Source organism: Elaeis guineensis, chromosome 11 (genome assembly GCF_000442705.2).
Source record: "Elaeis guineensis isolate ETL-2024a chromosome 11, EG11, whole genome shotgun sequence".
NCBI classification, from domain to species: domain Eukaryota; kingdom Viridiplantae; phylum Streptophyta; class Magnoliopsida; order Arecales; family Arecaceae; genus Elaeis; species Elaeis guineensis.
Window position 1 is genome coordinate 120,835,932 of NC_026003.2, and position 16,483 is coordinate 120,852,414.

General features: G+C 39.3%; 1 non-coding gene across 1 annotated transcript; it reads right to left on the bottom strand.

Moving 5' to 3' along the window:
* Positions 1-7,574: 7,574 nt before the first annotated feature.
* LOC105054400 (uncharacterized) lies at positions 7,575-14,901 on the bottom strand. The gene is made up of 13 exons (XR_012135261.1): positions 14,374-14,901; positions 13,164-13,424; positions 12,732-12,958; positions 12,548-12,605; positions 11,912-12,036; positions 11,659-11,817; positions 11,204-11,504; positions 10,862-11,087; positions 10,682-10,739; positions 10,443-10,578; positions 9,361-9,647; positions 9,083-9,175; positions 7,575-8,558 (listed from the first exon to the last, which is right to left on the bottom strand). It is a non-coding gene; the product is annotated as an uncharacterized protein (transcript).
* Positions 14,902-16,483: the final 1,582 nt, after the last annotated feature.

Consider the following 16,483-nt stretch of genomic DNA (forward strand, 5'->3'; position numbering starts at 1 on the left):
ATAGGACCTCAAAATCAGTCGAGGGTCCTTTTTCTAGTGCCCAGTGTTGCTCCTGATCTCTCCGTCTGAAGTCGGTTGCTGAAGTTGATGTGGCCGAGATGGATCTGCTGCTGGAGCTCCACCCGAATACCTACAAGAAGTCCTCATCGACGTATTCTCCGATGAAGACCCTCTGACGCTCAAGTCAGCAGATGGAGAATAATGAAAAGGAGAGAGCGATGAGTGGGGAACTTACTTTGAGGGTCCCGGAGTCTCTTTATTTATAAAAAAAGAGTTGGAATCGTATCCGTCTTGGAGTCCTGATAACCTTCTAGATTTGTCACACAGATTGATTTGGATAAGATATATTTTTTTATGGGACACTCGATTGCTGAAAAATTCTATTCTATTTGAACTTTTTCAATTTGAAAGAGAGACGGATCTGATGAGGAGTGTAGCTCGGCCATGGACAAACTATAAATAAATTATCTGGGACCGAGGTTCTGGAGTGTGTGGAGCAGGTGTGAACTCAAGTTGGTTGAGATTGATCGGTATGTATGAACTATGGTAGGTCATCTGAGGACAAAGTAAACGAGGATTAGATTGAGTAAGAACCACTGTCGATTTAGTAGGTCGTACCTAACGATCTTTGCATCTACCGTATACTCAATCTGGTAAACATCCTCCCATAGCTCGGCTAGAGATGAGGATGTGATAGTCGAGGACGAGGTATAGATCCACAAGAGATACAATAAATATAAAATAGTATAATATAAACACAAATCTTAAGAGAATAAGCACAAATATGACATGAATAAGCAGAAATCTGCGAGGCATTCACTATGGTTCTATACTCTCTAAAAATAAACAAAAACACTGGAAGAATAAATACTAATCTGTTGGCAATAAACATAAATACTTTAGGATAAACATAGCCTAATATCAAAGATATGAGTCCCAACATTTAATGTAGTTTTTTTTTTTCCGAAACATGGTGCTGCTATCCCAGCAACCAATGAAGTGCGTTTTTTTGGAAACATGGCGCGCTATGATAGGAAGGGGGAGAGTATAGGGATGGCTCATTAATGCTTTCTTTTTTTTTTATAATAGCTTCCGTTGATACATTAATAGCTCGCTTATTACTTCAAGATTTGTTCGGGATTAGATGGCTTCAGAAGCGATTGGATATACTTCCGGATCATTCAAATGCAGCCTACTCTCTCTCTCTCTCTCTATATATATATATATATATTTATTTATTTATTTATTTATTTATTTATTTATATTTAGGATGTGTTTAGTTGGAGAAATAAAGGTATGGAATGGAAATAGAAATGAATGACTCTGATTCTAGTTGTTTGGTTGGAGGGAGTCTCTGTCACGCCCCGAACCCAACACCTGGATCGGATACGTGATGGCCGCACACTCCTTAGAGCAAGCCCTAAAGAATATGCAAGGTCAAATTAAATCATTACAATCTTATCAACCATAATATTTAATTTCAATAATAATTCATAAAACTTGCATAATTACAATTAACATTTCTTCAATCCTCTGATCAGGTATCAATGGTACTCTATCTATGCATCCGCTCACTCACAAATCCATACCATAGCCAACCATGGACATCTTGTAACTCTGAGAAGAAAAAGAAAATGAAGGGGTGTGAGCTTTACAGCCCAGTAAGAATTTCCATATCACACCAATATAATAATATAATCTGGAAATAATGATAGACAATATCACATAAAAGTCGATGTTCACTGTCCAGAATACTGCAAACATTTATAGATTATCTGTTTTATCAAAAGAGATGCATCATCATATGTTAAATAAGTGAAATAATTTTATTCAACGATTGTTTCATGTCTTATCTTTCTATTTTCTTCTATTATCACATCATCTTTAATCCTTTCTTTTTGGCTTTAGCTTAAGCTTTGGCTTTGGCTTTGGACTACCAGGATCATGCGACGATCTTTTATTCGGATCGATTTCTGTGATCTTCTTCGGATCGAAATATTCATGATCTTTCTCGGATCAAAGTGGCCATGATCTTTCTCGGATCAAATCATTCATGATCTTTCTCGGATCAGATTCTTCATGATCTTTCTCGGATCATATTCTTCTACATATAAGCCTGTGGGGGCTGTCCGAGGCATAAGCTCCTGGCAGGCTATTCCACATGACAAAGCCAGTCCAAACCATATTTCTCTTTCTTTTTATTTTCATGAAATTATGATATTTAACTTCATTAATCAATTCATCTTTTGCAGTGAAACAAATATGTCATACACATAATCATGCCATCAATCGCTGATACATATGTATTGATATAGCATACTCATACTCAAAATCACGTAAATAAATAACAATGTCTCAGATATAACAAATTCATCGATCTCAAATCCAATGATGCAAAATCAAGGAGATAAAACCAACGATAAAATAACATATATAATGATGATCATGTACAGGAATTCTTACCTTTACCGGTGACTGATCCAAGCACAGAAATCAATGTTCTTTTTTTGACTTATGAATTTCTTTAACAAAATATTCCACTCAATATTATATGTAGACAATCATCTCTTCATAATCCTGATCAAATATAAAAATCATATATAGAGAAAATTACCGATAATCGATCTTAATAACACAAATCGAGGACCTCTCTTAGGATCAATCAAAATTAGGATTTATCTAAGTATCTGGATCCTCCACTGATCCATAAGACTTTTAGAGAGAGAAAATCCATGAAGAGAGAAAATTCTAGAGAGAGAAAGTAGAGAGAAAAGTAGAGAAAGAATCTTCTTATTCTTTCGATGAGGCAATCATGATCGAGATCATCAAAGGTCCTATCAGGGTGACTCAATATGAATCAAATGTTATAAATTTCAAATAGAATCAGACTGGAATCAGATCTACCGCACGAATTTCGGAGCAATCTCAAATCATCATATTTTTATTTCAAATTTATCCTAGGGTCTGTGATGTAATCAGAGAGAGAGTAGAAAGATTCTAGAGAGATAAAATCCACAAAAAGAGAGAAAGATCTAGAGAGAGAAAATAGAGAGAGAATTTAGAGAGAGAAACTGGAGAGAGAAGATAGAGAGAGGAGAGAGAAAATTTTTCTCTCTTCTTCTTCTTTTATTTTATTTTTTTTTTTCTCTTTTTTCTTTTTTTTTCTTTTCTTTTTCTTTTTTTTCTTTTTTTTTTCTTTTTCTTTTTCCTTTTTCTTTTCTTTTCTTTTCTTCTTCTTCTTCCTTCTTCTTTTCTTTTCTTCCCGTGGCTTATTTTTGACCGAAACAGGGATCTTTGATCCCCTCCTTAGTTGGTCGGCCGGTGGTGCAGTCGGTACGGGGATGGTCGGCGGCCAAAGGAGAGATGATCCGACGGCAAGAGGCGGCCAAACCGGTGGTCGGCGGTGACCACCGGCGACGAAAAACGATAAAAATAAGGATTTTTTTCACAACAAAATCTGACGACTCCGGTCGCCGGCAAGCGTGCACATCGACACGGGAAGGAAGGGGAAGGAGAGAGGAAGGGGAGGAGGCTTACCTCCGTCGCCGGCGAAGCTTTTCCGGCGAGAAATTGGACGTTACAGTGATGGGTCTCCGTGAGAAATTTTCGACGATTGCCGCCGTTTTGCCCCGAGATTTTTGATGGAAAGGAGAGAGGAGGGATCTCCTCCTTAAATAGGGCCGGAGGGAGCTTGTCTCCGACTCTGATTGGGAGCCGGTGAACGGAGGAAGAAGACTCCCCCTGTTTCTTTCTTTTTTTTTTTTTTTTGGTTTGGGCTATGGCTGATTTTGGGCCGGGGTGTTACAGTCTCATTCCGATTTTCATTCCAAGAAGGAATGGAAATAATCCAATCTCTCTAAAGCCCATTCTGGAGTCTCCCCTACAGTTCAAAGCCCATTCCAGCATCTAAAATTGGTTTTCTAAAATATCCCTCATATTTGGTTATTTTACCAAAAAAAAAATTTCTCCCTCAAAAACCCGATGGACTCCCTCAAACTAAAAAAAAAAAATTTCATGCTGACCGTCGCTCTCTGCCGCCGCCACCGCCTTCGCCGCCACCTCGTTGGCGGTGGTCCTCGACAGCCCTTCGAAAACTGCGGCAGCTTTCTCCAAGGCTAAATCTCGACTGTCTCTGCCGGCAATACCTATGAGCTTCGGATCGGGGAAGTCATCGCCAGCTACGACCTCTAATGGGAAGGCGCAGGGGTGGCGGCCTCACGGTCACCACCGTCGGAGTGGGCTCGCGGTGGAGGGCTGGAGGAGGGGGCGGAGCTAGCATGAGTGCTGAGTGAGGAGGGGAGGGGGTAGTTCCTAAGGTTTGTGGAGAGATTTCTGGATGCGAATGTGACGGCCCTAGTAGAGCCGTCAAAACGGGCCGGCCCTTCACAAACCAGACCCATTAGGACCGGACCAAAAAAGATCTTTTGATAAACGGGCCATCAAATAGGCGGCCCAGCCCTAGCCCTTATAAGTGAAGGGCCTAAACGGGCCGGCTCTTATAGCTCACCAAAAAAATTAAAATAATTATAAAATTATAAAAATTAAAAAATTATAATAAATTAAAAACTCTCAAATATAATACTTTATTAAATAAATAAATAAAATCAATCCCTACATCAAATTTTAAAACACCAAAAGTAAACATGAAAAAACTCCAAAATTTTTGTAATAATATCATAATCTCCATTCTCCATAAGAAAAAATACCACAGACTAATTAAACTCCACAAAATCAAACAAACCAAGAAGTAATAAATATTGTTCAAATAACATTGAGTCCAACTATTGAAATTCAGTCCTGTTCTTAAGATTTTTGCCAACATTTCATTAATCAATAATCATCCTCATCTTCGTCAATTATAACATTAGAAACTTGACAATCTTGTTTTGGCAAATTTGCATCAATTTTTGTAGTTGAATCATCATCTTCATCTGCAATCCACAAGTAACAAATAATGAGGCATAGAAATGAGAAAAAGGATATTTGAGAAATAATTGGTTATTTACTGATTACTTTAAGTGGTTAAGTTATTTTAAAATAATTTTTTTAAAAAAAATGGACTGGTCCGCGGGCTAGACGGGCCAGCCCTTCACGGGTCGGGCCATAAATGGGTCGGGCTAAAAAGCCCTTTTGTTAAACGGGCTGCTAAAACACTGGCCCAGCCCTACTATTTTAAGGGCCTAAACGGGCCGGCCCGCGGGCTAAGGCCCGTTTTGATGGCTCTAGGCCCTAGGGCCGTCGAATCAGGAGCAGATGGCCAGGATGGTGTCGCAGCTGAAGAGGATGAACGATTGGTTGGACAAGAATTTTGATATTGACAACAAAACAGAAGGGGCCATATACAAGTTTAGTGGTGTTGAATGCTGGCATCATGATGACAACAGGTTCCTTAGGCTGCATCTATCAAACATGGGCCTTGAAGGCCCATTTGCATCAGGATTTGAGAATTGTACAAGCTTGAGTGGGTTGGATCTCTCAAGCAACAAAATTTTTTAGCAAAAAAAAAAATATCACACTTTCATATATAAAGTATATCCTTTCCAATTTTCAATGTATATATGTTTAAATCTTTTACTATAAATTTTTTAATATTAAATAAGATAAAATATTAAAATTATTTAAAAATTAAATTTTTAAAAATTTTTAGTTCAAAGATAAAAATAAAAATTTAAATTGATTCCGATTCTTATCTTTAAATGAACCAAACAACAACATTAGGAATCATCCATTTCGATTCCGATTCCAATCACGAACCAAATGCTTTAGATGATTTGACCATTCTGATTTCGATTCCGATTCCAATCCATTTCGATTCCGATCGCGAACCAAACACCCCCTTATATACATATATGTGTGTTTTGAGAGTTGAACTTGGCTATACTTCAACAGATTTTCACTCAAATTTGGTTGGAACTATATTGAATAATGATAGTCCCATCTTGATGATCTAAGTTTTGAATATAATTTATTATTTTTAAATTATTTTTATATAAAAATTTATATAATTTGAAGATTTTTAACTTATCCATCAAGTGGTCAGAAAAATATCCATTGTTTCATGTCATTCAAACTATCTAATTTTTTAACCACCACTACATCGAAAGCTATAGATCTTCAAATCCCATGACTTTTAATATATAAGTAGTTTAGAGATAGAATATCACATTGAGCATATATATATATATATATATATATATATATATATATATATATATATATATATATATATATATCATAGACAACAAATATTCTTATTTGAAATATAAAATAATTATTTGCCATGCTCTCTCTAGCAATCATCAAATTTGTTGGTCATTGCCTCGCCTCACTACTAGCACCTTCCTCGGCATGCGGGCGGTCATGGGCGTAAACAATCTCGGCCCTTCCAAGGTGTAAAATTTTTGCAAGTTAGAATCTACCATTACGGGTACTATTGCCAGATTGGTGGAAAGGCATCAACAAAAGGATATAGCACCACACGAGAAAACAATAAAAATGTTACTTACTCGATCGTTTAAAGGCTAAGCATAAAATTAAGGTTGAAAGAGAACAGCAGCAAATGTTCCTTCTCCATTATAACAAATTTTATTTCTCATCATTAAAATATTCAGACTAGCAACAAAAACCGAAAAATTTAACTTTGCTGGGAATTTTAATGGTGAAGGATTTTCTAAAATAATTTGACCAGTCCCCATTTGCAATATTAATTTCTCAAGTGGTTCTCAATCATTTGTGTTCTCTACCCCGCACATCTACCGCATCCAAACTTTTTCTTTACACTATCAACATATTAGTTATTATAAAACATAGCTCATCATGCACATATAACAATGTATTATGGCATGCTGTGTTAGGTGTACAAGTCACACACAAGTGATCCAGCTCTAGGGATTTGACTCGGTTTCCTAAGCTTGCATGATACCCAAAACTTAATATGACTTTTGAAATTCGAAAGTTAATTTTTTTCTTAATAAAGTGTGCATTACAACTTTTATATGTGTTTGGAAGATGAGATTAAAACATGATCAATCACTGCCCACATCTGATTTTAGATTCACACCCACTAACCCATACCATTTGCAGATGCTATAATTACTTCTAAACCAAATCATGCTTTCAGAAACAACGCTTACACCGCCTCAACCTCAACCATTTTTTCCAGGATTTTAAGTTGTTGGCATGAGAATGTACTAATAATGGCTGGCAGAATATACGTCATATCATACAGATTCACGTCATGCTATGCCAAACAACAGTGATGTGCACGAGGTTGATATCAAGAACTACCTATCTAGTACTTTGTACAGGTAATTTCTCGAGATAATATTAATCAACACAGGCTGCCTTAGCGAGAGCGACGCTCTGTTATGCAGGAAATATTTCCCTCTTTGACACATGCAAATAATCCATGTGCCAAGGCCTATGCACTGCAACGGTGGGGAACAAATACACAACGGATCACCGTGCCAGTGCTGCAGCGTATAGGCAAAACAACGAGAGGAACTCTTGTGTAACAGAGAATCTGTACTCCTTTTAAGCAGCTTCTGTTGCACCAGATCCAACATAGACCAAAATCAACCTAACAGAGCTGCATTCCATCACCCTCAAGACATCTTTCAGACAATTCACTTCATCCTATGGACAAAACCTTTTCAAGTCCTAATCATCAGCATAAATTTTACAGAGGAGTCTTCAGTTTGTCGATGTATGAAAACTCATATATAAAGGACCATAACAAGCTAGAAAGGACTGCCACACTTTTCATTCCAGTATACCCTTTCATGTCATTCCTCCTCTATTCTTTGCGGCTGGAGGGCCTGTAATTTGTTAGTTCTATAATAAACCCCATTTTTCCTAAAAGTATCAAGTAATAGGAGTACTGGTCCACCACTGCTGAGTGCCGCTTTGCTACGCAGGGCATGGTCGACGTAATATGGTTGCCATCTTTTGCATCAATATCTTCCGTACACCTTCCTTTGGAACTTGTGATTCCCCGGGTTTCTTTCATCAAGCCTTTTACCGAAGTTTAGAACTGCCATGTTAGGTGAAGCAAACGCTGCCAAGAACTTTGCATGGTTGGTCATGAAGGGGAAACACAATAAGCTCCAGTCAATATTTGAATGAATAAAATAAGAAACTAATCTGGGCCATCCATTTTCTCTTCACATGCGCTGGGCATTACAAAGCAGCTGCAATTGAGGTGCACCTTCAGTGGCAAACCCACCACCATGTGGCTTCTTTGCTCTCAGAGAGGAGGATGATGAGGGAATGGGCAAGAGCTGCTGTAGCTGCTGTGAACTAGGAGATTTATAAGGCCTAACCTGCATCTCTCTGGAAAGTTGAGGAAATATGGATGGAGGCTGAGCACATGGAAGCAGGGAGGGATCTTGCAGCCTCATGGTTTGCCATGTTGGAATACCAAGAAGCGGTCTGTGTTGGTCCATATGAGCCTGCCATATCTGCTGCTGCTGTTGATGTTGAGCTGTGCCTCGCGAAAGAAGCATTTGTGGTCCATAGGGTCCATAGAGCGAGTTACCTATGTGGTATGGTAGCTGCAGCTGGACAGATTACCAGATGATCAGCCCTTGGAAGAAGTTGCGACTACTGACTAACAATTCATAAAAGTCCAATATTTCTTGAAAAACAAAATGGCATCAACTAAAGCAGAACTGAAATTATACTATATCTTCGAAAATAGTGCGATCTATTACTTGAAGTGTCACAGCTTTTTACACTATTAGACACCAACTACATAAAAGCTATCACACTTCAAGCAATGAAGTCACACTTTTTAAAGATACCCTCTTAGTGACCAAAAAAATAACACCAAATAATATATTAATAATAATTGTAGCAAGTTGCGCATGAAAGTTTTCTCTGAGCATGAGGGTGGAATACACAACCACTCATTTCATTGACTAATAACATAGGATCAAAAGGACAGGGACAAGTTAGGAATGAGACGACCCCCTCAGGGCGAAGGAAAAAAAAAAAAAAACTGAAGATTTACAAAATCCAAAAACGGGGGGATTGCAAACAACCAAAACATGTTTTGCATGACAGCTGAATAAACAAAACACACCTGTTGAGCCGTTGCAGCTGCGAGCTGGTCCAGACTTGGTGAACTACAAGGACCATGAGAGAAGGGGAACGGCATAAGGGAATGATATGTGCCCTGCAAACGGAGGAAAGAATGTGAAGCTGCCCGAATTGTTTACCCCATTCTAGGGGTTAGTTTCACCGGTGGCCAACAAGGTCAAGAAACGCAACACTAGTGACAGGACTCAGGTCATAAACAGAACATTCAGAAAATGTAAGAAATGAAGGAGAGGATAAACAAACCAGCGGAATGACAAATACCTGTTGCTGTTGTATATAGAGCCAGATAACGTTTGAATTGTAGCTTCACTTGTAGTCTCCATTATGGAACCGCTAGTTCCAGCAGAAGTCATGCTGTTCAGACTACTTAAACCAGTGGCCTCATTGGATGCTTGCACACCAGAATGCACTCCATCTTTGGCTTTTGATTGGTTAGTCAGGGGCAGAAACCAATGCTTTTTTTCAGTGTTCTGATAGCTCTGAATGATATGGCTTATGTACGCATGAGTAGTGCACCTTTTCCATGATGACCTCCTATCCGCTGACCCCTGCAGGAGCCGCACCCAAAAATATGACAAACTCAAACTTCTAATAAATGAAATCTTCAGTGTGCTTACATCGTTGAGCAGATAATTAGAGAAACTGAAGCACGATATATCCAAATTTCATAAGCAACTCCAGTGGGCGTAGAACAGTACATTTGTACTCAATTACAGTACCTCTCTCATTAAAGAGCTACTCTTTTAAGATCAGCTAGCAATCAGCACAGACTTAATGCAATAAAAGCATTCATTAAGGTCCTGTTTGGGTGGTTGGGCCCAAAATCTCATTGGCCATTTTGTTTCTCTCAATGGGGCTTGGGCCAGCCACTCAAAAGGTAGTCTTTGGTACTTTTAGACCAGCCCACTCAATGGTTTTGATGACCTTACCGGTCTAATCCATAAATCTAATAGGATTTTGGGCCCAACCATCTAAATATGCCTTCAACTGTTAGGAACAAAATATAAAGATATTTAGACAGATAGGTTTCAGGCCTAAAAGGACACAAATGCTCTTCATATAAAAGTTCGCATGAGGCCATCCAACACCCATATGGAGCAGGCTCACTTTGAATTCATCTAGATCCTGCTGGAAATTGGTAATATGACATCAAACACTCATCCTCATTGCACATTTCACCATAATCCTGACGGTCATTCTTCTAAATAACAGGTAAATCTCCCCATCCACCCAATCTCATGCATGACCATGAATGCATTCTGCATGACAAACTAATTGCAAAATAAGACAGTTGACAATTGGGAAATGTAAAAGAGCATTTTCTTGGGAAGAGTAAAAAGCACCTTGCCAATGCCAAGGGGATCATCATCCACCTTTTCAGTTAGAAGACCACTTCCACTTGAGCTCAGTCCATTTGAACTAGTTCTACACCCGCCTGCAACAGAGTCTTGCCAGGCTGCAGCTTTAGTTGAAGGCAACCTACAAAAGTAAATTTAAATTAAATGGCATCCTAGGGAAACAGATTTATAAAATATTGTGTTCGGAGTTCCCCATCAGGAGTGGCAGGTGGATTATGAATTACATTGTCAAATGTCCGTTATCACTGCTTGGCAAATCAGGCCACAGAGCATGACTTGTGTCTGATGAGATAACCAAGATTTTGGAATAATCAGTTAGAACGAAGAGCACAGATAATACAGTAATAAACACGGTTAATATGTTCCCCACGTAAAATGTCTGTAGCAAGGTGCAAAATGACCACCTTTCCCATTCATATAATGTGTTGGGTTGTCAGTTTTCTGATTCAAAGGCTGCACCTGGGTCTCTGAGGAGGCGGATCCAAACTGGAAAAAAAAAAAAAGGTGATACTGGTTTCAAAAATTTCCGAATGACCCATAATAACTATGACCAAATCTCCAAGCATAGAAACATTACTGGCCCAAGATAATCTCTGATTTGTGCGCCGAAAGGGATCCAAATGTGCTGATCTGCAAGTGACTCAACCAGAACCAAAATCAAGGTGAAATAAGAAATATTGTGCAATTACCATCTAGCTGTCCCTTTTTTAAAGTAAAATAAAGAATGCAAACCAAATAGTACTGACTTGTTTCCAGAGTAAGAATAGAGAGGAGCTTCCAGGAGATTTGATGAATTCAAAGAATCCCTTGAAATTGCATCATTTGCCTGTTCATTCTTGGATGGAGATGTTCTTTGGAAATCAGAATGAGCTGTTCCATTTGATCCTGGATACAATCGTTGGTTTGCAGAGGTAATAGCAGGCTGCTCCAAAACAGAAGGCTCAGGTTTTGCAGTTTCTACAATGGACTTCTCCATGTGAGAAGAGGGATTTTTCACTGCAGCGCTGGCGCTTGGAAGCAAAATTTTAGTACTCTCTTCTTTTGAAGCTGTTGGATTAGAAATTACACAACTTAAAATATAATAAACAGAACTTCTTTTAAAAAAAGTAAAAAGGCTGTTCTCGAATCCGAGGCAACCTTGAAGTTAAAGGTATTGCTCTAGCGAAAATAAAAGACATGGATTCTAGTTGAATTTACCAACCTTCTGAATGAGAAAAGACAGTTGCTGTTGTCTCTGAATTTTCCTCCAACGTTCTACCTTCCTGACTGATGTTAATTGGCCTGCCATCAGGATCATACTAGCCAATGCAGACAATGTCTCAGCAGCTTCTTCCTCATCTTTGGTGATTTGTTCCTTTAGCTACTTAAACAGAAGGCCAGAAGGTATCAAGAGCCACAAACTGACAATAAGGTGAAAAGGACAAGCTAAGCAAGCATGCTGATGAAAGACCAACCATGTTTCTCTTAACTCTCCTCGGGCCATTGACACAGGGCATGTGGTTACCATTGGAGGCATGACATTTGTTCTTCAAATCCTGCAACAGTGGAGATGCTGATAGACTGCTGCGTTTGTTCATAGCTGAAATTGATAACGGTAAACAAGTATGAGAGTACTACTGATGTCACTTCAGGAAGATTACAAACACGACGAGAACCAACAGAACCGAGATCACTCGGTACATTTTCTTATTTTGAAAAAAAATTATAAGCCAGGCGACCAACTGCCGGCAAAAACGGCAATGAAAAAAATTTGCTATTCGGTATAACAGTTTATGCAAATATTAAACGAAAAGACCAAAAAAAAAACAGTAGATTATGAATTTAATACTGACCACGGAAAAACAATAGTCTACCCCAAATCAGCACCTAAAAGTCGGAAGTGGGAACTCAAGATTCGGATTCACAAAGCCATCTTTTATTTACCAAGGAGGATAGGACTAAACTAAGCATACTATGAGAACGGATACACACACTTTTTTTTTTTTTTTTTTTTTTGTAATGGTAGTAGTATTCAAACAATTTTTTTTTTTTTTTTTTGGTGGTATTCAAATAAAAGGAACTGAGAAGCGTTCCATCTGAATTGTTTATACCAGACCGTAATTTCCTAGGCACCATGGCATGGCCCACAGCATTGCAATCCTCAGATTCCTATAATTAAAATTAAAAAAATATATTAAGGAAAGAAAGCGAGAGAAATATATTATTACTTAAAACAGAAAAAAATAAAAAATAAAACCACTAGCTAAGGGACGGGGAAAAACAAAAAAGTTCGACCTTTGACTGGAGTCGACCGTTCGTCGAAAGGGACGTGCGTGAAAGGTGTGAGCCTCCTCCATCGGACCCACAGCTGCCTCCTCCATCGCCTGTCCTGCCGTCCTCTCTGCTGGTGCGTGGGCCCCACACGAACGCCTTCGCTCTCTCTTTCTTCCATCTCTCCATCGCACTCTCTTCCCCTCCTCCTCCTCTATCATAACTGCTACCATTCAAAACTGCAACATTTTCTTTGAATTAAGAAAAAGAATGACCCAAGAAAAGAAAAATCTCGATCAACTCAAGTGCCAAGAGGGGAAAAAAGGAAAAAACCGGCGAGAAATTACTGATTTTATATAGAAAAACAATGTAACGATGTAAATTAGGCAAGAGGGAGGGGCATTTTAGGAGAACCAAGGCATGGTGAGAGAGTTAGTTAAGACTTAGGATTGATACTAGAGGGGGAGGAGGATGGGGCCGGGATGGGCTTGGTGCTGCTGCTGATCCTTCCAGATAACGCTCTCTGCGGTCGCTTCGCGGGCGATGACCGACCCCCCGAGCTGCCGCTGCGCTTCAAGTCTCGACCTTTCTCTTTGTCCATATCCTCTACGCCCACATCCACATCCAATCACCGATCACATCGTCCAGTCTCTCTATCTTCTCTCTTTCTCTTATTCTCTGACCTCCTCCTCCTCTTCTTCCCACTCCACTGTCTCTCTGCAGCCACAGTAAGAGAGGAAATAAAGTGAGGGACGATGTCTAGGGCAAATGAGAGACGTCAAGGAGCAAATAAAGCGAGCGAGGCAGAGGAGTGAGAGGAGGGAGGAAAAGCTAGAAAAAAGGCGAGATGCCCGGTGAGGAGTTATGACAGATAATCGCATCAAGGAAAGCCTTTCTTTTTAGGCTCTTTCTATTGTTGGCAGAAGAAAAGGGAGTTCCTTTTTTTTTTTTTTTTTTATGTCTCTTCTAAATATTTCCAGGAGGAAAGATAAATCCATCCAATTTATAAAATTAGGCACATAGGTTTCCCTGCCATCCCCTGGACTCCGCCACTGAAAACCAGAGACCAACGTGGAAGAGAACTAGATAAAAGGCCAGAAAAAGAGAACCCGAAGGTTAAAGGAAAAGATGCCTTTAGAATCCAGGTTCGACACCACAAACACAAGAAGATAGATGGAGAGAAAAAAGAGAGCGCTTGGGTGAAAACAATATTATACGAGATATCCGAGGCATCTTTTCGAATAGAGGGAGATAAAAGTAAGAACAACCCACTAAATCTCGAAACCCAGTCCCTATCTTCCAGATCAAACCTATAAAAAAAATTCCAAAAAAAAAAAGGGAAAGAGGAGGGAAAGAAGGAAAGCTCATCTCTTTATCAGCGTCAGAATCTGAGAACAGGACCAGAAATTTGAAAAAGAAACAAATGTAGCCAGGAACCAGTATAAAAACAGATAAAAATCCAAAAGCTCGCAAAAAAAAAAAAAAAAAAAAAAAAATCTAAATCATAAGAGAAGCAAGGAAAAGAAGGGACGATAACGAATCCAAAAGCTATACTCATTCCACAAGAACATCCATTCTTTCACGTACCAAACATGCCCAAACAAAATAAAAAAGAAATTACAGATAGGGCCAAAACAGCACAAAGAATTCTCGTCGATCGCAACACCTTCAACAATCGAAGCGCCCCATCTGATCTCTAGCTCTTCTGCCTCCCGGTCTCTCTCTCTAACTAAAGACCCAAGAAAAAAACGTACTTCTCTTTTTTTGATGCAGACGTACTTCTCTTCGGCTGCACGAAATAGAGAGAACTAGTACCAGAGGACGGAAAGACCGAAGCTTCGGGCCCTGCGAAACCGTGCCCGTCTCCCCCCTCTCTCTCCCCCCCATTCTTTTGGCCATTTATAGCAGCACTCGAGAGCAAGCTACGATCGACGGCTGTCACGCTTCCTACTCGCCAAGCCGTCCGATCCGCACCGGACCGTGATGGCAGCGTGCCACGCGTCGCTCCACGTAGCCCCGGACTCTTCGCACCCCGTCTCCGGCTTCTCTTCGCCGTCGGATGGTTTCGTTACCCTTCCCTGACCAGCCCCCCAGATTTGATAAGGACGGCGAGGGGACGTTACCAACGGTCACAGTCGGAAGCCTAATCGCCCATTCCACGTGGTCGATGGGCCCAAACTCCAAAGCCATTCGCTCTTCCGTCTACCCGGCTCTTGGTTTCTTTTTGAACTTTGGTGAGATCCACTACTCATTCTCCCACAATAAACTGTTTTTCTATTATAATTGTACGACACATCCTTACTCAATGTGAATTTCATATAGAACCTCTAATTATTTAAAAGGGAAATTAGGAATAGATCTCGATCTTTCTTGCCGTATTTTTGTTACTCTATTGTACCATTATCCGTATAGAAATCAAAGTCCATATTACCACACTACCAATGATATGGTTCATCGATATCAGCTAGGGCACAAAGTTTGATATATATTCTCTTGCATTTTTGACCTAAACAATGTGTGCCTAGAAGACCTATATAAGAGCAAAGAGAACTGAGCTGAAGAGATGGACCAGAGACCAGCATACCAAGAACAACATGTGTCTGAAATTGGGGATCCAGATAGCATTGCAAACTTGGAGCTAAGTTTGTTGGGAAACCAATGTTTGTGATGCCTATATTAGAATTCTGTTCATAGTTTCCTATTTTAATTTTAGATGGAATAGTTTGTCTTTTAATCCTGATCTATGTTAATTAGGTTGAGCCTTGGGCTTAATGTCCTAGAATTCTTTTTTAATTGAAATGGAAATCATAATATTTTTGTCTTTAATAAAAGATCGTGACATTCATATTCAAAACATCAAAGTGTCTGAATTTAGTTCATCTATGTCACTGAAAAAGGCTCATTAAACTCAATTTGAAATCCAACATGGTCGAGTTTGTTCACATTATTTTCATCAAGAAAGAAAAAGGTTTATTCACATTATCACATAAGAATGTGCCAAGCATGTGCTTGATTTCAATGTCCAGATTCATTTAACCGAGGCTTGATCATGCTAGGGCTTATTGAATTGTGCTCATTAAGAGTCCCACATGCATTTTGCTCATCTTTCGTGCTTGCTTGGGCATATTGTTTTTGTTTTCAGCTTTCAAGCTTTATTCCACATTTTCTCAATTTTACTTTTTGCGGTGGTTTTCTCTGGACTCAGATACTGGAGAAACTCCACGATACAACACATGTAAAGTATCAGCTGTCATTACTTCAGATAAGAGGTGCCAATATGTAGAGATACTTGGTGATATAATGAGTACAGCAGCTGTTTTTTTCAATCTCTTTTCTCTCAGACTTATTCTTTTATTTTAGCCTTCCATCTTTAATCAAGAAAAAACCAGCAGCTCAGCAAGCCACCGGAATAGCCACCACACAAGGTAATTGGTAGCTCAATATCCACTCAAAAAAGGTTAGTCACCTTATGTTTAATTTTCCCCCAAATCTGTTGGCTTTCATGCCGTCCAATAATAGCTCGATGTTGGCTGATGATTTTCTTGCCCATGGAAACCATGGTGCAGTGCCCGATGGAACAAGCATTTTGGGCAACGAAGCCTTTCTTTCATTCTCCACGCGCCATCAGCTGATACTAGTACCCATGACTCGGGACGAGCACGACGAGCATCATATTATTAATCCGCACGTTTGTTTAGTATGGAAAAAATAATTTTAACTGATCTATTAGTATTCAATCCAATCTGACCCGAATGAATTGAATTTTATATGACCGA